Source organism: Cheilinus undulatus, linkage group 7 (assembly GCF_018320785.1).
Source record: "Cheilinus undulatus linkage group 7, ASM1832078v1, whole genome shotgun sequence".
Classification (NCBI taxonomy): Eukaryota; Metazoa; Chordata; class Actinopteri; order Labriformes; family Labridae; genus Cheilinus; species Cheilinus undulatus.
In genome coordinates this window covers 14,085,360-14,094,866 of record NC_054871.1, presented here as the reverse complement: position 1 = coordinate 14,094,866, position 9,507 = coordinate 14,085,360, and positions in this window count along the sequence as shown.

The following is a 9,507-nucleotide window of genomic DNA, read 5'->3' as shown; positions in this document are numbered from 1 at the left end:
TTCTCTGTTGGTGCTGGAGCAGAACAAACATGGATTAGAGCCACACCATCATGCAGGTACCAACAACTCCCTGTCCATCTTCGCACACTCATATCCACACATGCAAACACTCCTGTACTCCAACAGCCAGCTGCTGCGGCTTACATGATGTCAGGGCCATTAAAGTCATGTAGCTGGAGAGGGCAGAGAGGCAGATGAAAGGCCTGTCATTTAAAAAGAGAGAACTATTAGGAGGCTTATATCTGCTGATGGATGGACAGGTTTGCTGCCTCAGGCATGGAGGCTGCAGAGACCTGTTAGGTAGAGGATGTTAAATAAACCAATGATGAGTCACTCATACTATAGCATTGATCCTAAACTACACAGTCAAAAACAAGAAATGTATTTATTTAGTTATTTCCAGAGACATTGCTGTGTTTTGCTTTATAGATATCATTCATCACTTTGGTGTTGGTTAAATCTCGTACACATGCACACATACATGCCAGCTGTCTTAGTGTGGATCTATTTCATCCTATAAAAGTTCAACCAGAGGTTTTTCTGGTAAGATTATCGCATTTGTTGTATCTACATGCACACCTGTTACCTTGCCAGCCATTGCATAAGGGACGTGCTGATTTTGCACTAAGTCAACTTTTGCAAAATAAAAATAGAGGCAAATGAACCAAAATTGATCCAGAATTTCCAAGAGTTCATCGTCACTTGTTCTCCTTCTAGAGCTGATATGATCTTCAAGTTTCTCACTAATTACTTTTAATCATATTACTGTAACTGAGTTGCTTTTTTGCATATTTGTACTTTATTGAGTATGTTTGAAATCGGTCATTTTACCTCTACTACATTATATTCTGTGGGAAACAGTTTACCCTGTTACTTAAAAAAACATCACTTACTGAGTTAAAACAAATAAAAGAATAAAGTAAAGTCAGATCTAGATCTTAGAAGTGAAGGGTGAACATGAGGCCCAGTGAGCTCTGACCTTGACTTCCAGTATCTAATCAGTTCGTCTTGCATCAGAGTGAACATTTGGGCAAAGTTTGAAGAAAACAGATGCAGGAAAACTGTAAAATGCTCTTTAGATGTTGCACTCTGAGCTAATCTTTTATTTAGGGTAGACATTTGTGAAAGCTCATCCAAGTGATTTCAGATATTTGTTCACAAACAAGGGATATGCATGAGGCCCAATGACCTTGACCTATGACCTCAAAAACCTCAAGTCTGTGCTATTAGTCAGATTGGACATTTATCCATGATTTGAAGAAAGTACACCCTAGTGTTCTTGAAGTATATTTTCCCAGGCAGGGGATGAACATGACGCCCAATGACCTTGACTTTTTTTTCTATGATCTACAAAAATATTTAAGTTCCTTCTTTAGTAAGAATGGACATTTGTGCAAAATTTGAAGAAAATCCATTCAAATGTTTTGAGACATACTATGTTCACAGGTGAGGGATTTATATGAGGCCTGATGACCTTGACAAATTTGCATGAGTCCATCCTTTAGTCAGAGTGGAAATTTATGCAAAGTTTAAAGAAAATCTATCCAAGTCTTCTTGAAATATATTGTCCTTAGCACAGGATGAGCATGAGGCAGGTGTTAATTTTGGTAGCTATTGTTCATTTTAGTTTCACTTTTAGTCTTAATATTGAAATGCTCATTAGTTTTAGACAAATTTTAATTATACCCTTTAAAGTATTAGTCGAGTTTTGGTCAGTGTAAAGTAAATAAAATTTGAGTCTAGTTTTAGTCCACAAAAAAAGCCCTCCCATCAAAGATAGATTTACCCAAAGTGGTGAAATTTTATGGATTTTTAAATGTTTGATAAAAACTAATCCACGTTTTAGTGTCCTTATTGAAAACTAAACTTACACTTGGACTTTTAGTCATCAAAGATGTGTTTCTAGCAAGTCTTAGTCTCGTCTTCCTCATGGAAAAATGGTAGTCAATGAAAATGGTAGTCATAAAAATCTAATCTTTTATCTTTGAGTCACAGTAGACATTTGTGCACCATTTGTAGAAAATCCTTCAAGGTCTAAATAAAATATCTTCTCGAAAGCAAGAAAGAGAGCATGAGTCCCAAATACCTTTGCCCATTAGTCCATCCTTTAGTCAGAGAGGACATCTGTGCAAAGTTTAAAAAAAATCTCTGCATGTGTTTTTGAGATAGCCTGTTTACAGACAGGGGACGAACACAAGGCCCAACAACATTTACCTCCAAAATCAAATGAGTTCAGAGAGGGCATTTGTTTAAAGTCTGAAGAAAATCCCTTTTAACGTTTTTTGAGAAATAACATTTACAAGAGTGGCCTGGATGTACAGACTGAAAACCCAATATAAAACCTTCAGCTTTGGCTATCGCTGGCACAGTGATTGTTTGTATGTTTTAAAGGAGTAGTTTTGATTTGTCTTAGTGACGTTATGCATGCTTGTGAATGTAGAAACTCTTCTTATGATATAGAATCTTACCTTGATATTTTCCATCGGCTGTTTGACAGCTAACATCTACTAACTGCCTGCTAAAAGCAAACAGATCCCACTGAGCATGTCTGAACTTATTCAAACATGGATGTCCAAAGCAGCTGCCTGTTAGTCAGACACAGGCTGGAGAACCAAGAGCAAGACAGAGACAGAGAGGATAGGGGCCCAGAAGACCCAAGGTCGAAAGGGGCCACTGTCACCATGGAAACATCACCATCATATTCACATGTACTCAGACCTACAGCTGGATGCTGTTGGCTACCCTGTTACCACAGTAACCCTATACAAAACATACAACTAATAAAGAAATAAATATGTGTGTTTTTGGTTCCACAAAATATTTAGTAGCCACTTTCTACTCAGTGTAACTGAATTAGATATCATGAGCAGGGTTTTCCCAGTACTTGACTTAAGAAAGGGCCTCAGATGACAGTTTTATGATCAGCCAATAGAGGGCAGTAGAGTTTATGTTAAATGGAGACAGCATGCTTCACAGCCAGGAATCCTTTATTGCTTGTTAACTGCAAAGACAAACAAATGTTAATATAAGACAAAGTAAGTAAATACAAAATGCAGTTTTTAAATGATGGCTTCATTTATTAAGAGGAAGAAGCAATCCAAACCTTCCTGGTTCTATGTGAAAAGTAATTGTTAAATCACGAGTTAACTGTAATTAACCTTATTTTTTGGAAACCTGAGTTCAGTTTCACTAGTCACACCAAGACCTGATTATTGTCAGACCTGCTGAATCAAGAAATCACTTCAATAAAACCTGTCTGACAAAGTAAAGAAGGCTAGAAGATCCCAAAAAGCAATACATCATGCTGCAATCTAAAGAAATTCAAGAACGGATGAGAAACAAAGTCACTGACATCTATCAGTTTGGAAAGGGCCACAAAGCCATTCCTAAGGCTTTGGGACACCAACAAACCACAGTGAGAGCCATTATCCAGAAAAGAGGAAAACTTGGAACAGTGGTGAACCTTCCCAGGAGTGGTCTGCCAACCAAAATTACTCCAAGAGCGCATGGACAACTCATCCAGGAGGTCACAAAAGAACCCAGAACAACATCAAAAGACCTGCAGGTCTCACTGGACTCAATTAAAGTCAGTGTTCATAATTCAAAAGTAAGAAAGAGACTGGGGAAAATTGGCCTCCATGGGGAGTTCAAGGTCAAAACCACTGCTGACAAAAAATAGCACAAAGGCTTGTCTCACATAGGCCAAAAACATCTTGATGAGCTTTAAGACTTTTGGGAAAATATCTGTGGACTGATGTGACAAAAGCTGAGCTTTCTTGTATTTTTTTTTTTTTTTTTTTTACAAAAACATTGTTTAATGATGGTGTAATGGAAGACCTATGGTGGGGCAAAGTCTTTTCAGGGCGGAGGTTAAGACCCAAATTGCCCTTCTCACGTGTCCATTTGTCAAATTGATGGAGGAGGCCAGGGCTTGCATTTTCATGCAGCTGCTTGTCCTTGTTGAAATGAGGCAAAACTGAAACGTAGAATAAACAAAGACAGCTCACATACAAACATGTGCTGCCATGTGACTCTAGAGGGAACCTTGTGGCATGAGAGACAGAGCAGTTCAGGTGCTCTTTAAGACGGTACGAGTCATGTTAAAGGTTCAGTATGGGTATATGTGTACAAAAAATGGCAGTTTTTGAAGATCTGCGGAACTTAAGAGCGAGAAACACTGATGTCTAACTACTTTGAATGGCTGACTTATAACTTGAAGTTACAGATGGCTTTACCTTTTCAAGTTTCTCAGGTCTAACTTGAACATCTCTGTGAAAACAACCCACTTCCTCTCTTCTGCTTCTTCTTCCCCTTCATAATAAGAAAGAAACATTTTCCGCTGCGCATGAATCATTTATCGAGATGCAAGTTCATTCAAGGGTTATCCATTTGACACACACAAGTTCTACACACACACACACATTTTGTCATCCATGACCATCTCCAGTGAAGTGAATGAAGAGCTGCCCTCCTTCTCTCTCCTCGGGTCACAGACTAAGGAGGTCAGGGTGTTAGGTGAGGAATTAGTAGCTGCTTGGGAAACTCAATACCACCCACCTGGCCTCAAACACACATTCACTCAAATACCTAGACAGCAAACAGCACATACAGAGCTGATATAAAGTATTCATCCCCTTGGAGGTTTTACAGAATAAATATTCACCCCTTTCAAGTCAGTATTTAGTAGATGCACCTTTGGCTGCAATCACAACTCTGAATCTGTGTAGATAGGTCTCAATCTGACTTGCACATCAGGACACTGCAATTTTACTCCATTCTTCTTTGCAAAGCTGCTCAAGCTCTGTCAGATTGCACATGTGAACAGCCCTCATCAAGTCTAGACTCACACTCTCTCTAAGATGAGGTCTGGGCTTTGACTTGACCACTCCAGAACATTCTCCTTGTTGTCTTTAAACCATTTCTGTGTGGCTTTCACTGTAAACTTTGGGTCATTGTCTTGCTGGAAAATAAATATTCTCCCAAGCAATAGTTCTCTTGCACACTGAACAAGATTGTTCTCCACTATTTTCCTATCCTTTGCAACATTTATTTTACCCTCTTCCTTTACAAGCCTTTTAGAGCCGACTGCTGAGAAGCATCCCCACAGCATGATGCTGCCACCACCACAGTGGGGATGGTGTGTTTGAGGTGATTTGCAGTGTTTGGTGTCCGCCAAGCATAGTGTCTTGTCTGATGTCCAAAAAGCACCATTTTGGTCTGATCAGACTAGAGAACCTTCTTCCACTTGACCATGGAGTCTTCCACATGCTTTCTGGTGAACTCTAATCTAGATTTAATGAGTTTTGTTCAATGTGGCTCTCTCTTTGCCACTCTCCCATCAAGCTTTGACTGGTGAAGAACCTGGGTAACAGAGTAGTCATAGGTGTCTTGAGGATGGCCTGATCTAGGCAGATTTACACATGTACCATATTCTTTCTATTTCTTGGTGATGGATTTAACTGAACTCAGGGGGATGTTCAGTGCCTTGGAACTTTTTGTATCCATCCACTGACTTTTACATTTCAATAACCTTTTCTCTGAGATGCTTGGAGTGTTATTTTGTCTTCATGGTGTAATGGTAGCCAGGAATACTGATTAATCAGTGACTGGACCTCCCAGACACAGGTGTCTTTATACTACAATGACTTGAGACGCATTCACTCCACTCAGATGATCTCCATTTCACTAATTGTGAGGCTATTAGCATCAGTTGGCTGGACCTCTGATGAATTAGGTCAGTCACTTTAAAGGGGCTGAATATTTATGCAGTCACTTACTTTACCTTACATATTTTTATCTAATTGACATTACTTTGTAGAAATCTGTTTTCACTTTGGCATTAAAGTTTTTTTGTACATTTTTTTGTCATAAAAAGCCAAGTTATATTGACTATGATTGATTTAGAAAATCGGTAAACATCCAGAGGGATGAATACTTTTTATAGGCAGGAAGTCACACTGAAATGCTTTCACAAAAAATGCTGATGTGTGTGTACGATATTGCAGCTTTTTGCTGCTGTAACACCTCAGTTTGTCCATAAGAGGGAGACAAACACCACACTTCTAATCACCTTTACAGTTGTATATACCTTTATAACATTTATTTTCATAATCACAGTCTCAATAGTGAACATTTTCCTTTACTACTTTTTAAAGAAGCATTATTAAATGTGAAAAAATGCAGTATCATATGCCATTCATGGTATGTTTTTGTCCTTGTCAATTGTTATTGATTCAGCCATCACAATCCAGCTAAAAGCCAATTCATTTATTTCTTATTTCCCTAAGAGCCAGAGTGACCCTTTCTGCCCAGCTCCCGGGAGCCCTGGTCCTCACAGAGTGACATGCTAATGCAATAAGACAGACGCCAATATACACACATGAAAAGAGGTAACTGGAGCCTGAGCAAGCAACTGTTACATAGAAACAGGGGGTCTCGGCAGACAGTGAGAACTCACCCTAAGCCTATTAGTACTATTAGGGATACTCAGTGGTAATGATTGAAAGCCACTTAGTACTGGTGTATTTACCAAGAGGATCAGCCACAGCATGGTTAAACGGGCCTTCTGGATCAACAGTCCAATACTGAGGCACAGCAGCTTAACAGGACAGAAAACAAAGAAGACAAAGGTGTGTCCAGAAGCAATACTGTCTTATCTCATGGAAACCCATGGAAGCTATTTAGTGGGTTTAATGTTTGCACACCAAATATTGGCTTTTTGTCATAAAAAATTGCCTGCAATATCTCAAAATACAATCAGAGGACATTAATATCCTCCTTCAGTACAGTAGTGCACGACTGTTGACCCAGATGTGATATTTTATCGAGGACATGCAGTACATGCAGGTCTGGAGCTGCTGGAGGCGCTTTACAATAGTTTTTTTATGGATGATAAACAGCATCATTAAATTGCTGCTCCACAGAGCATTTTTATAAAAGGAGCATGTATTCTAGTCTGTATGTAGTTTTTTTGAAAATCTAGTATATTTTGAATGATTTTTTAGCTTCATGATTTAGAGGGCTTGATGATAGAAGAATGATGTTTTTGAATTTTCACGAGGGGCGCTGATGGCCAAGTGGTGAGGTCACGCCCCATGTACGTCGGCAGTGTGGGTTTAAGTCTGCGGCCTGTGGCCCCTTTCCTGCCTGTCTCTCCCCCACTCTCTAATCCCTGTTTCAATCTTTAGTCACCTCAGTCCTCCTCTCTAAATGAAGGCATAAAAGGCCAAAAAAAAATATATATTTTTAAATAAGAAATAGACAAACAAATTTTCAAGATAGATAGATAAATACTTCACTGATCCCAAAGGACATTCCAGAAAAGTTGGGACATTGTGTGAAATGTAAATGAAAGAGAATACAGTGATTTTTTTGAATATTTTAAACATATTTTCAATTAGATACCACAAAAAACAAGATGTATGATGTTCAAACTGATAAACTTTGTCCCTGCAACACATTCCAAAAAAATTGGGACAGTAGCACGTTCACCACTGTGCTGAATTACTTTTCCCCCCTACAACACTCTGTACGCTTCTCGGAATTACAGTCACTAATTGTTGAATTATCAAAATGGGAATTCTTTCCTATACATCCTTGATGTACATCATGAGTTGTCCAACAGGACAGGATTTTGTTTGCGCTTCATAATGTTTCATTCATTTTTAATAGGAGCCAGGTCTGGACTGCATGGAGGCCAGTTGTGTACCTGCACTCTTTTTCTGTGAAGCCATGCTGTTGTAACTTGTGCAGAATATGGCTTGACATTTTTTGCTGGAATGATCAGAGACATCTCTGAAAAAATATCTGGACAGAAGCATATGTTGTTCCAAAGCCTGTATGTACCGCTGAGTAGTTATAGTGCCTTCACAGATGTGAAAGTTACCCAACCCATGGGCACTAAAAAACCATCACACCATCAAGGATGCTGGCTTTTTGAACTTTGCACCTCTATAGTTTGGAAAGCTTGACAACAGTTATTTCCAAATACGATTTGGGCTCATCAGACCACAACATGCTTGTCCACTTGAAGTCATTCTCAGATGAGTTGGGCCCAGATAAATTGGTGGTGCTTTGGTATATGCTGCTGATAAATGTCTTTTACTTTTCATGGTAGAGTCTTGACTTAAATGTGTTGATGTAGCAACGTGTTGTGAAACTGGCAACTTTTTTTCCAAACATTGTAACACAGTCATGTTGCAAATTCATCACAGAATGAGGGTGGTTTTTAACACAGGATTGGCTGAGGAATCATGTCATGTGCATTCAGTGTTAGTTTTCAGCCTTGCCCCTTACATATGGAGTTTCCCAGATTCTCTGAATCTTCTGATGATATTATGGACTGTAGATGGGGAAATCTCTTAATTCCTGGCAACTGGAGTTGAGGAGCGTTGTTTATAAACTGTTGGACTATGTGCCCTTACAACCTTTCTCAAAGTAAAGAACCTTGTGGCATCATTCTGGTTGGGGTCATGGTACTATCACTTCTTACCTATTAACCTATTTACCTGTGGAATGTTCCAGTTGTTTTTTGAGCAATCAACAACTTACCCAGTCTTTTCTTATCCTGTACCAACTTTTTTGGAACATGCTGCAAGCATCTGCTGTATTAGAGCTGAACAGTTGAACATAGGTTGAAAAGGATTTGCAGATCACTTTATTCTGTTTTTATTCACACTTTACAAAATTTCCCAACCTTTTTGGAATTGGGGTTTGTCCTAGAAATAAACTCATATAGAACATCAAACTGGTGTCACATATCCCCAATAAATGGCAATGAAACATGAACATACTATACAATCATTAACTTTCACAAAGCTTTGACTTCTTTTGACCTGATATTTTTTACAATGTGTTGTTTTGTTTATATGTGAGAAGACTTCTTCCACCACATAAAAGCACTTTATGTCATATCCACACTGTTTAAATGATACATGACTTTCTATCTTACATGACACATACGTGTTCAAGCATGTGTAGACCACAGGCAGCATACAGGATTTTAGTCTGTGTCATATCTGTTCAGTACAGTGATAAATTTCTACCTGTTAGCCTAAAGCATTCACTATGACAGGCACTTGTAAGATGGAAGTATAACAGGGGTTTAATTCAATACAGAGCTGGGAAGGCAGCCAGGAATTGTCTGGTGTCTTGCCATCCATTACCATGACAGACATCGAGGGGACTATGGCTCACTGGCCAGCAGTCCCCAGCTCCTCCTCTCTGAAGCAACACAGATGTGCATGAAACAAACAGCAATACTACTGCAAGTGAATATTCACAACTGCGGTACCTGATGATATTTATGGGTCATGAAGAAAAATTTAAAAAATGGATCATCAACAATAATCTACACCTCTTATCCTATTTGTAGGGGAATTGAACAAATACTAGCAGTTGATGCTAGAGGCAGGGTATACGCTGGAATGATCACCTGTCAGTCTGATGTCCAACATACGCGACAGAGCAAGAAAAATTCATGCACACACTCAAACCTATAGGCATTTT